This window comes from Herpailurus yagouaroundi, unplaced genomic scaffold (genome assembly GCF_014898765.1).
Source record: "Herpailurus yagouaroundi ecotype Mexico unplaced genomic scaffold, PumYag 29, whole genome shotgun sequence".
NCBI classification, from domain to species: Eukaryota; Metazoa; Chordata; class Mammalia; order Carnivora; family Felidae; genus Herpailurus; species Herpailurus yagouaroundi.
In genome coordinates this window covers 93,552,006-93,564,725 of record NW_024412377.1, presented here as the reverse complement: position 1 = coordinate 93,564,725, position 12,720 = coordinate 93,552,006, and positions in this window count along the sequence as shown.

The window sequence follows — 12,720 nt, the reverse complement described above, 5'->3', positions numbered from 1 at the left end:
GCTAAGGGAAAATTCAGTACTAAGTGTACATCTGCATTTTGATGATCAGGCCATACCAGATGCCACAGCACCTTGATGTTCAGTACCTTATATTTACTGAACTGGCAGGAAGATAGGAGCTGTTTAAGATGTTCTTTAGGGACTGGTGCTGTTAATGATAGATACTCAGTGACTTTCAAGCAGGTCGAGTTGGAGCCCGTTTCTTATCTAGAGAAATCAGTATAACGTATGATCACCAATAACAGTTGCAACTGCTGCTTATTTACAAAACTGACCTACCCCTGAATCTCTTCTGCCATACCAGTAGCAATATAATAACTGGCCCATTATTAAGCCTGTTAAGATTTTCCAGTGAATGACCCTGGAACTCTGTCCAGCAATAAGCGAGGTGGACCCATTCCAGTGGTGGAGGGAGGAGATACAGCTGAACTCAGTTTCCCATGGGAACTTGGATCCCTAAAGTCTTTAGGTGCTGAGGCAGCTGGTAACTCCTATTATTGCCCTAAACAAGTAATGGCTTATTTTGCTTGACGCCTGAGTCCAAAACATTTATTCCTCCTAACCATTGTTGCTTTCATACCTGACTTATAAAAAGGAAGAGTAACAGGGGGCGAGGTCGCTTTCCTGGTGCACAGCCCCATGGATTAGCTCCGCACCAGCCCAGCCATGCCCATCTGGAGAATATGGAGTAAGTAGTTACCCATGGACCAGCTCACTTTTTTGCCTCCACATTCTCATCATCATCGAGTCATGCCATTCATGTTAAATTCTGGACTTTCTGGCCCGACGCATATCTATGCCTAATGTCACATTTAGGAAGATTAAAGGAGTAGAGATAGAGGTAGAATCTACTAGAGGCAGATTTGCCCCAAATTTCTGTTTTTGGGAATACAGAGGCGTCAGAGTAATGGTTGTTAAAATTCTCAAGAGAAAAAAAAGTGGTGTTTGGCAGATTTCTCTGTTTCTTTTGTTCTGGTTTAAAGGAGTTTAAACTCCTGCTTATGGGGTGTGAGTGCACAGGGGATTGAACATCTTCATACATATAAGCGTCCCTTTCTTTCCATTTCACATATATTTGATTCCAGCATATCTTTTGGGGTCTGAGGATGAGAGAATAGCATATTGACTCAGGGTTCTGTGTAGAGCCAGAGCAAAGGTCTTACAAGTGTGATCATCTCATTGCCATTATTTGGGAAAAATGATGTTTCCTCCTCTTTTCTTGCTATGTAGCCTAAGTCTCCAAATTCCTATTCTTAATTTCCACTTCCCAGGTATGCCACTTCTTTATTATCTCTTGGAACTTTATTGAAGGGAATGGGAAAGCATGATTGGGCACTTTTGATGTGTGTTTGGTGATTTGATGTCTGCTCAGCATTTGAACACTTACAGTAGAATCCTTTCTTCCCTGTAGGAATACAAAGGATCAGATTCTTGATCTATTCATCCCCTTGGCAGCGAGGACACTATCACAAGTCTTGAACTTGACCAATAGGAATTATCACTAGAATAAATTAATACATTAGCCCCAATTCTTCATCACAGTCTGTTTCAATGACTTTTGCTATATGACTTGACACTTTTCTCATTGGAGGTGTAATGTTTTGCACTGGCCTCTTGGCTTTGGGCTTGCCATATAATTTGTATTTGCCAATGGAGTGTAGGTAGATTTGATGTTGCAGAGGTTTGAAATGTATTTATACATTTTGGCTTGCTATCTTGAATTTCTGCCATTACCATGAGAAGAAATGTCAGGCAGCCCATTGATCCAATAAGAATAGGAGCTAAGGAGTTCACAAAGAACCCAACCTGAAGTTTGGAGCCAAGCACAGCCAAGCAGAGCCAAGCACAGCCAAGCACAGCTTAGATCAGTTAACCCTCAGCTGCTCCACATACAAATAAAAATCGTTATTTTAAGTCATTGAATTTTGGAGTAGTTTTGCTATGCAGCTCCACTGTGGTAGCAGTTGACCAGTACATTTAATCTGGGGATTTTGAACTTGTAGAACATGTTGCATGGGAGCAGAGAAAGTGAAGAGTTTATATTGCCTATGGAGATACCACATTTAGGAACATATGACAGAGGGCTAATGACAAGGCACAGCATTCAGCAGTGGCATCAGTTTGGCTGAGGTTTCAGCTCCCCAGCTGCCCTATGTTCTTGTTTCATTTTCTTCCCTGGTGTACCAGCTTTCTGGGTTATTCCATTAGATAACCAATATCCTTTTGAGATAACAAATATCCTTCCAATAAATTTATTTTCTGCTTAATTTGGTCTGAGTCAGTGTTATTTGCAAATAAGAACTCTGTCTGATCAGCCCTTATGTTTCATGGAAATGAAAGATTTGGAAAAGCAGAGTGAAATGGGCCAGCAGTGGAGGAAGCAGGGACATTAGTCCCTGAGTCCACAATTCTGGTGGCATGGTGTAGGGGAGACTCTCTGTACAGTATGAGGCAGGATTTTTATTTTATGCCTTTGAGAATGTTCAACAGTTCCTACTTCCTCACAGAGCACATGAGCAATGGGGTTGGTCAGTAGGCTGTCTTTCAAAAGGATCAAAGTTTTTCACTCAGTGAGTTCCATCCATCCACAATTCTAAAACTAATGAATTATGCCTCATGGACACTTGACACTTCTATTCCTTATCTAACTGTTAAAACTTAGACATCATTTTGATATGCTAAGAACTCCTAGTGAGGAGTTCCTAGTCACAACTCCTATGTAATAGTCTTCTTCAACACATTGTCCATTCATTAACCTGGTTTTATTACAGAAAAAAAAATTAAATGTTCAAGCCATATACAACTACAAAATCATTCATGCACGGTGTTTTTTATTTTTTTTCTAAGCCTTGTCAAATACTTCATTTTTTCTAAAGCCTCAAAGTATACATAATTGAATAGTGGAATAGATACCAAATTCTCCAGTATATTTTAAGGTATGTAAAGTGAATGGATGTATGTTTGCCATTATTGTCATAAACCAGAGAATAAGGAATATTTAAGAAGATGATGTCCTTGTGCCATGTAATCTCAGATAGATGCATTTCATTTCATTTAAGGTAGAAGAGAATTGAGTTTTGTCATGCAGAAAATAAACTCATTTACTTGGCATTAGTTTTATATTCAACCCAAGACATTTAATTCTGGAACTTGGATCACACTGACTCTAATGTATATGTAAAATATTCACTGACTAATATATACATTTTAAGTTTATTATCTTTAGCCTTTACACAAAACCCTTGACAGACTGTTCTTAATGCATATATGTTAGAGATAATGGAGTCTGTTTTTTGTCAGTTCTAAATTTAAATTATTTACTTTCTTGATGGTTAAAAATGTTGAAGTCAGGGCATTAGGAGGTAAATCAGTCCATTTGTGCTTCTTCAAAGAATTAAGAATTTACATGATAGATGAAAGTTTACTAAATACTGTTCACATTCTGGCTTTCCAAAGGCAAATAAGAGTGACCAACCTTAAATACTTTAAGTTCATATGAAACATCTAGTTTGAGGAAGCAAGTGGGAGAATGGGGAGATAGAGAATTGGATTCAGAGATAAAACGACAAAGACCTTTCATATTCTCAAGGGAATGAAACAAAGAGGAAAAAAATCAATAAAGCAAGTTGCATCAAGAGTCTGATCGTCTGAAAATAACAAGCATGAAGGAAAAGTAGAGTATGAAATTCAAATGCCTATACTTAGCATTTATTTTATCATAGGTGTTCACCATAAAAATCCAAATTTAAAAAAATAAAAGGGAAGAAAAACCATTGTATTCCTACCTCCTAGAGAAAGCCGTTATTATCATGTTGGTATGCATTTTTTATAGCTGGTATTTACAAATGTGTGTGTGTGCGCACACAAGTACAGGATTTTTATACCAATGAATCACATTTTATAAAGCGTAACATGGTTTCACCACTTAATATGCTGTGTGCATCCTTTCATGTCAAAAATATACTCAATATACATTTAATGGCTGTATAAACATTTCATTTTGTAGAATAAACAAATAAATGAATTCTACAAAAATTTTCTGTAAATTTCTCTCCCACTACTTCTATTATTAAAATGAAGCTATAGCCCCAGTGCACCCTGAATGGCGGAAAACCTGTGGAAGCAAGTGTGTCAGTAGGCTAGATGGCCTCATGACATCAGGCTGTTGCATAGAGGTGCTTTGCTAAATTGGATTGTTCTATAACATGCCCACGGCCTCAGCTCACTTTTCAAGTTCCTGTGCCTGCTATTATTCTCTCAGATGCTTCATTTCTTTTGGCCAGCCTGGGGAAGGTCCCTATTTTGCTCAGTGTCTTGCAATGTTTAATAGAACTGGATTCAAATGTGTACTTCAGCACTGTTCCCCCACCCAATAGACACAGGTACTTAATTGAAGACTCTTGGTGGCTGGGAGGGAATGACTTCAAATGCCCTGTGCCCGACTCTCTTAAAAGTTGATAAAATTTGAATGTGAAGCTTTTTTAAGGGTATGATTTCAGTTTGCAAGTAGAGGCGGAGTGGAGAGAAATTTCCAAGTACCCCTGAAATAATCAGCAGTGAGCAGTCAACTCTTGTGCCTACATATGCTTCGTATCCTAAACAAAAGACTTGTGCAGGCTAAGTCGAAATTTGGGATATCCATTTCACTTAAAAAAATGTAATCTTAGAGGACACTGATGTGACTTGTGCTGTGCTGTCCTTTAAATATATCGTTCCTGAAGAGAAAACAAAATAGTTGTGCAATAACAGGCTATTGGTTAAATAAATTATGTTGTATTCTCTAGTGGGATACTCTCCAATTATTAAAAAATGGTATTGCAAAAATCTATAATTTGTGTAAATATGTTCATGTTAAATTGGAGGCTGTAAAATAGTGTGTACTATTTTATCCCACTTTGTAAAAATAATTATGTATATTTTATCTTTACATCAATATCTTTACATGAATCATTAACAATCGTTGTTTTGGACTGGTAAGATTACTGGAAAAATTTATTTCTTGTGTATTTGAACGTTCTAAATTTTCTTTAATTCAAAGATTTAAATTTTGTAATGAGAAAAAAACCATTTTTAATTATCTAGATACAAGATGAAAAGTGCTATGGAATTCTGTCTCCCATATGATTCTGAACGGGTTCATTATACCATTTCTTAAGCACAGGGCTTGTCATTTGGAGGCCAACATCCTCGTAGAAGAAAGAATAAAAATAGTGGAAAAGAGAAGCATCTCTTGCTTAGTGACTCATAGTGTGCTAGCGGGATTAGAGGTGAGGGGCATATTGCCTTGGATCATAATGAGTAAAAACTTATGCAGAGCAGAGAATAGGGGGAAATGACAAGCAATTAAAAGCCTAGAAGTAATTTTCTACTTTTTCTCCTTTTTTTCCCCCGCAGATTGATGTGGATATCTCCCTGTGCATGGTGTAGCCAGTGGGTGAGTTGATTCTTGCTGATATTCATAGATAAGGTTAATCTCAGGATTGGGGAAAGAAAGGAGTAACCAGCACATGCCCGCTGAATGTCTCCTACTGAAGTAAGCCCTCTTGTTATCACACAGTGTTTCCTGTAACTCTTCAAAAAGACTGAAGTAAGCCCTCACGTAATTTCTGGCAAGGTGAAGTCCTGGGTACACTTCACAAAGTAGAAATTCCAACCACAGTGGGATTTCCAAGAATACGCCTTTAAACCAACCAACCAACCAACCAACCAACAAACCCAAAAAACAAAACAAAAAAAACCCCAAACAAGTGAACTTTCATTCTCTAAAAGCTCTTTGTCGATGTTTAAACAACTACTGAGAAACAGAAGTAGGGGCCAGTGAAGAATACGTTCGCTGTACTATAAACACAGGACAGTCATCTGTTTTTAGAGCTGGAAAGGCTTTCAGGAATCTTCTAACCCAAACCCAAGGGAAATGAGACTTGCCCCAAATTTCTGTATCTATCATACTCCCACCACTTTCCCATGAGGTAAATGGAAAGGCGGAAGAGCACGAAATTTCTGAGGCTGGAGTTCTATTCCTCACTCATATTTTCTCATAAGGCCTTTTGCCATTTGTGCCATAACTGCAACTATATATATTTGAGTGGGAGGAAAAAGTGGGAGTAGGATGTGTAACATGACCCATACCTACATTATGTGGACAAGAATAATCCATAGGATGTCTTTGATGATCTTTGTCCTCTTTAAAAGGAAACTAAACATAAGAATTGAGTGTGTTTGTCTTCAATCTCAACAACTTTATTTTCTGAGAGCCAATTTCTGTAGATTTCCATGACTGATTAAAGGATGAGAAATTTGGACGGAGCAGAAAAAGTCCCTATGGAATAGATTAGAGAGTGTTAATATGCTTAAGTAGAAAGGAAACTTCTGTAGAATTAGTGATACACAACTCAGGTTTTGTAAAGTCGGCTGACCATACCAGCATCAGCTCACCAGTACCTTCCAATGACCACTTATTTCCTTGTAACTCCATTGGGTGTGATATTCAGGGTGTCTAAGATCATCTGTCATTTTGCTGGACTTCTTCACAGCCCCTCTGCTTCCTGGCTGAGTTATTTATGTAACATTATTCCACATGGGAAAGCCCAGCTGTTAAAGTTTTAGAATCAGGAATAAGAACACATTTTTATTAGATCTTTCATCTTGTCTACAGTATGTTTTTCTTGGTTTAAATAATGATAACAGCATGCTAGTCCCCCACCATAACTCATTCGCTAGTACATGTCTTTGGGGATGAGAGCTGCCCTTGCTGTACTTCTGGGGTTCCAAAATGGGACTGATAGCAAACTAAAGGTGAAATCTGTGTGTGGGATTTGTATAATCACCTGGTGAGTTTGAACTCATACACCTGGGGTAAGTACTGCAGAGGTAAAAACGATAGAATTAAGTTACACATTGGTAGGAGCAAGATGGGGATTAGAGAGAAAAAAAAAGGGTTTGGGGGATTAGAAAGTCTTGGTCATAGAAGAAAAGTTGTACTATTTACAAAATTAGGGAAACCCAGCAAAGAAGGAGGAGGTTGAGAAGGGAAGACAAAGCTTTGTTTGTCATATGAAGTTGCGAGTTGCTGGGAAGAGATCCAGGTGGAAGGGTCTTAGGGGGCACGATGACCTAATGATGTGTCAGCTTGGTTAGGCTGACCTACATCTCCTAGAATTCCTTTCCCTTTAAGGTTCCGGTTAAATGGACCATGGGAGAGTCTTGTTGAAATGAGGAGGGCAGAGGCAAAGCAGTAGCCATTTTATTAGCTCATACATGTTGTAACAGATGTGCTGATTAACTTGTTAGCATGAAGTCACAGCTGGGTCTACAGCTACTCTTACCTTTTCCTTCAGCTTCTCTGACTCCTGTGCCAGATGTGTATTTTTTAGTTCCAAGATGAAGGTCACTGGCTTCTTTCTGCAGGATATCCACAGCACCAAGATCAGAGTAACAACTGACATGAGTTTCAGCCCATCCTAAGGCTTCTAGCCTTCCCTTCTTGACTATCTGCCCTGTGGGTTTTCAGTTCTAATATCACAAATACAGTAGCCTTACAGGGACTAAACTACTATACCTGCTCCAATTGTGTAAGGTCAGACCCTTTGTATGAGTTGGCTGGCCTTTTCTGGGGTTCACAGAACTGCATGATTTGGTCTGTTTTTGTAGCCAATTTACACCATTCTTTGTCTCAGTAATATTCCTCATTCTAGTGTCCTATCAATTTCTTCACCACTTCAATCTTCAAAGTTCTTTCCCATTGACTCCATGGACTGGTCTTCTCTGACCACTCCATCTAAATCATCCTTTGTTTTCCTCAGAGTCCTTACTAGAGATTGTTTGCTTATGTAATTAATTTTTTGGTTAGCTGGTCTTCATTACAATCTAGGTTCCATGATAGATGTATCTGTCTTGTTCCACACTGGATAACCCTGACCCTAGCACTGTGGCTGGCACACAGCCAGTTCTCCAAGAATTGTTTTAGGAATAGAAAGGGCGATATGGAAGACCTTACTTTGTAGGGTAGGAATGTCAAAGGGATTAATTTTCTATTCCTTGGGGACATACAGATCATCCTGAGTTCCACCCCTATTTCTTTTCTTCATGCAAGGTTGAACTAACTGCCTAGGGATTCAGGAACCATCTCAGTAGTTCCTACATCCAATTTCTAAGTGTTAACAGATTCAACTACACTTCTTTGAAAAGATGCTTGTGATAGTTAATACTTCAACTAGTATTGGAACTGCCAGTAGTATGAATGCAATTTTACATTGTGGGTTTAGAATTAAGTCACTGTGTTTTTTGGCCTTGATTCACTTAGGGCTAAGAATGTGACCCTATATTGTGTTCTATAGCTCTCTTAATTTCATATTGCAGACTTCTTAAACATTATTTTAGAAGTCAAAGAACTCTCATTAGTTTTCAAGATTTAATAAAGGTTCAATTTGTGAATAACACATTGATTAAAAAAGCAAGCCAACTTTATTAAATAATATCAAAAGAAAAATGCTATCTTGTGTTTTTTAGGAATCTAAATGAAATATTATTGAGATTATTCTATCTTTATAATTTTCAATTTCCAAGGTCAAATATTTTTTTTTTAATTTTTTTTTCAACGTTTATTTATTTTTGGGACAGAGAGAGACAGAGCATGAACAGGGGAGGGGCAGAGAGAGAGAGGGAGACACAGAATCGGAAACAGGCTCCAGGCTCCGAGCCATCAGCCCAGAGCCTGACGCGGGGCTCGAACTCACGGACCGCGAGATCGTGACCTGGCTGAAGTCAGGACGCTTAACCGACTGCGCCACCCAGGCGCCCCAAAGGTCAAATATTTTTAGTGTTACCCTGAGCCTGCAGGTCACTTTTCTTTAACACTTCAATACTGGAAATAATTCTTCAGTGCTGGCCTTCTTGAAATCCTTCATGCCATAATGATTTATTTCTTTTTAAACAGTATCCTTGCACATTTTTTCCAACATTTAGTCTAGATGTACTACTTGATCAAAAATGTTGAAGTGACTCATAAATTACATGTTTTGGCAATTTGGCTACAAACCTTCAGTCACTATGCATTTGCTCGTAGGTTACTTCCCATATCAAATAAAGCTCAACCAGTAGTGGTGTCTGGGTATTTTGCAGTTCTCAAGTGGTCTCATCCTCCACATAATGTATGTGATTTACCCTTATACCCAATATTTATGCTCCCCCCCCCAATAAATCTGTTATGGTTAAGGATATTAAGACAAACCCTTCTGAATTGAAAACAGATTTTGCTTTCCCATTGTTAAATTCAATGGTCTCAAAGCCATTGTGAATAGTTTTGTCCTGAGTTAGAAATCAGAAATTCAGTGATTTTTCTCTATAAAGTCTCAGATCAACTGGTAGTTGTGATTAAGCACTGAGGGAGGTTAATATATATTGTTGGAACTAACTTAAGATACTGTTTTCCTATTCCTATCTAAATGCTTGTTGAGTTAAAAGTTCAACTAAAAAATATAGTTGCACCAATTCATTTGGTTAAGCAAATCCTTTCTAGTTATAGGTATAATAAAAGTTTATCTGTGTGAATTCGGTGCTGGGAAGATAACAGAAAGTCCATGCCACGCAAAGCAAGGCACATAGTACATATAAGCTTTTTTGTATTTCTCAATAAATGGTATAAATTGGCTGAATAATTGACTCTGATGGACATTGCTCACAGGTAGATTTTGGACCAAATGTTTGGGTATCTGAAGGCTCATAGTGGAGGACAAAGTTGAAAGTAATTGTCAACAATCTGTCACTCTCATTCAGAATCCAATTTCTCCCATATCTGGGGGGAATTAATGACTTCATACCTAAAGAGAGTAATTTAGGCTCTTGAAAGTTCACTCAGAGAAACAGCAATAGAACAGCTTTAAGATGCAAAAAAACAGGGACTCCTGGGTGGCGCAGTCGGTTAAGCGTCCGACTTCAGCCAGGTCACGATCTCGCGGTCCGTGAGTTCGAGCCCCGCGTCTGGCTCTGGGCTGATGGCTCAGAGCCTGGAGCCTGTTTCCGATTCTGTGTCTCCCTCTCTCTCTGCCCCTCCCCCGTTCATGCTGTGTCTCTCTCTGTCCCAAAAATAAATAAATAAAATAAAGATGCAAAAAAACATAAAAACTTCTCCAAAAGAATCTTGACCAGCCATTAATTAAAATGCAGGTAAAATGAACAGAAACATTTCTGTATTCCCATCTCACTCAGAACGTGCCAATTTCAATCATTTAACCTCTAAAGAAACTGTTCTCACCCATCTGACAGTAAGACAAAATTAGGAGGCTGAGAGTTCATTTTGATTTTTATTACATACCACAGACATATTCACTAACCAGAGTAGGAGGATTCTGTTCTCTTAAAATCACAGGAAATATTATTTCCACCTCCCCCCTTTTTCCTGATATTGGAGCTGCATTTCAGATTATTTTGGGATTACTTTAGGGTAAAGTAAAAGAAATCATGGAAGGCAGTGTATAAATGACATTATTATGAAGCTAGTAGTAACTTGCTGATTGAGACTAACAAGGCTGTATAAACAATGCTGATATTACTCAGTTGCTTATATTTTGAACACCTGCCCTTTACCGGATGTGTGTGAAAAGTGGTCCCTAAGAATCTTCCATTCTTTGCAGCTTCCTATGGTCCAGGAAGTTCCCCAAAGGCTTCGAAAAGAGTACAAGTTCTTGCTTATTAGAAATCTTTTCTGTGCACCTGGGAAATGTAGACAGTGAAACCACTTCTGCTTCTTAGAATCACGGCTGCTTTGGGCATCGATGGAGTATGAGCCACTAAGAGTTCCTAAAATCATTTGACCTGACTAGTGTTACCTTGGCTTTATATACTATGCAGGAGAGTGTCTGGAGAGTATAGTATTGTATTCCTGGCCCAAATTAAGGCTGGCATGGATGTATTTAACCGTGTTTACACATACACCAAAGGAAGAACTTTTTTTTTTTTTGAAGGTTTTTTGTCAGGTAGGAGGGAAAATACATGTAACTAATTTTGAGGTAGGTAACAGACAGAAGTGAGAAAAAAAATAGAAGACCCCCTAGGATCTAACCTCTGTCCACCTTTTTAGGCTTATGTCTTAATACGCCTCATGTAGCACAACAAGCTAGGGACTTAGAGTCCATAAATATACCACTGGTGCTTTTGCATACTGCTCTTCATTCAGTGTAAGCACTGCTTCTCGGGAAGGAAATTCTTACCTCTACGGTGTCACCCGTATTTTCTCCTAGAATCCTGGCATTATCTGTTATAAATGCTATCACATTGCACTTTTGTATAAATAATCTCTCCCATCCACTGCATTAGGAACTATCAGAAGGCAGAAATTGTGTACTGGTTTTTCTGTCTTCAGTGATAATGTACTGTATGCACTCCATAAATGCTTCTTGAAAGAATGGGGATACGTTCTCTTTACAAGTGCTAGGTTTTTCCCAGAAAACTAGGCAGAGACCTGTTCGTTTCTCACTTTGTATACCTGGAGAAGTCACTTCATTCTGACCTCTGTCCTAAGATAAAACTAATGTGCATATTCACGATAAAGGAATCTGTTACAAATTATGTATTGCTATTATCCCCAGTGTGAAAGGGCTAATTTTTTAATTTGAACACGGAGAGTGCCTGGCACAGTGGACATTAACAGGACACTGGACTTGAATCCAAATTTTTTTAAGTCACAGAGGGAATTCAGTTGACTAAGGGTCCTTTTAATTGGCCATCCTGACATGGGCATAACTGAGGCCAATCAGGAACTTAGCATCAGCACAGAACAGTTTCCACGAGAGATGGAATCAAGATTCTAGAGCCAGGAAGTAGGTTAGGGAGAGTATTCAAGCCTCGCAACACATGGACTTAAGTGCCCACCATCCCATCCCGCTCTGTAGTAAGACCACGTGACAGAAGCAGCCACCTGATGCAAAATTGATCCTTAATCCTCTTCTGTATCCGACCACCCCACCAAGACCACAATGGGAATATCTGAATACTAAGTGGACCTAAAACTACCGACATGGCCCTTTGGGCTAGAGAACAGGATTGTGGTAACTCTTTGAAAAAAATACATTAAGGAAAGTGCTAATTGCTTTTCTTTACAGAATCCTCTATGTCCCTAACCTCCCAAAGAGTCACAATGTCTGGGGTCAGAAATGAGCTGCCTCCCACTCTGTTAAGCATATACACACAACACCAAGTTTTATATGCTACCACACATTTTTCAAAGAAATTATTTCTTCCTCCACTTTCCACCTACCTCCTCCGAAATGTCAAAATTTCAGAAATGTCTTAGAACTGATTATCTAGAATATTCTTCTCTTTATTCATACCACTCATATTGGATTTGGATTTGTGTTAGCACATAAAAAGATCAGTTGACATAGCTTTTTGGAAAGTCTAGCTTGCAGCAGAGTTGGACAACAGATGGCCACTCAGAAACCAGCCTCAGAAAGGTGACATGCTCCGCATGTATATGCTGATAAGAGTCCTATTTTTAGGACACCCAGAAAATTCTTGACCTAGTGCAAAGCCCAGGAGAAAGACAGTTCAGAGTACACACAATGACCATAGCCTGATTCCTGGTCTAAAGCAAAATAGACAACTTTTTACCAGTTACTTAGGCCAAAATTGTAAAATAAATATATAGACAGCCTACAGCAGCTTTTATCTTTTGTAAAAAAAGCAGGCAATGCATCACAAGCTTTTCTTACACGTTTCCTAGAA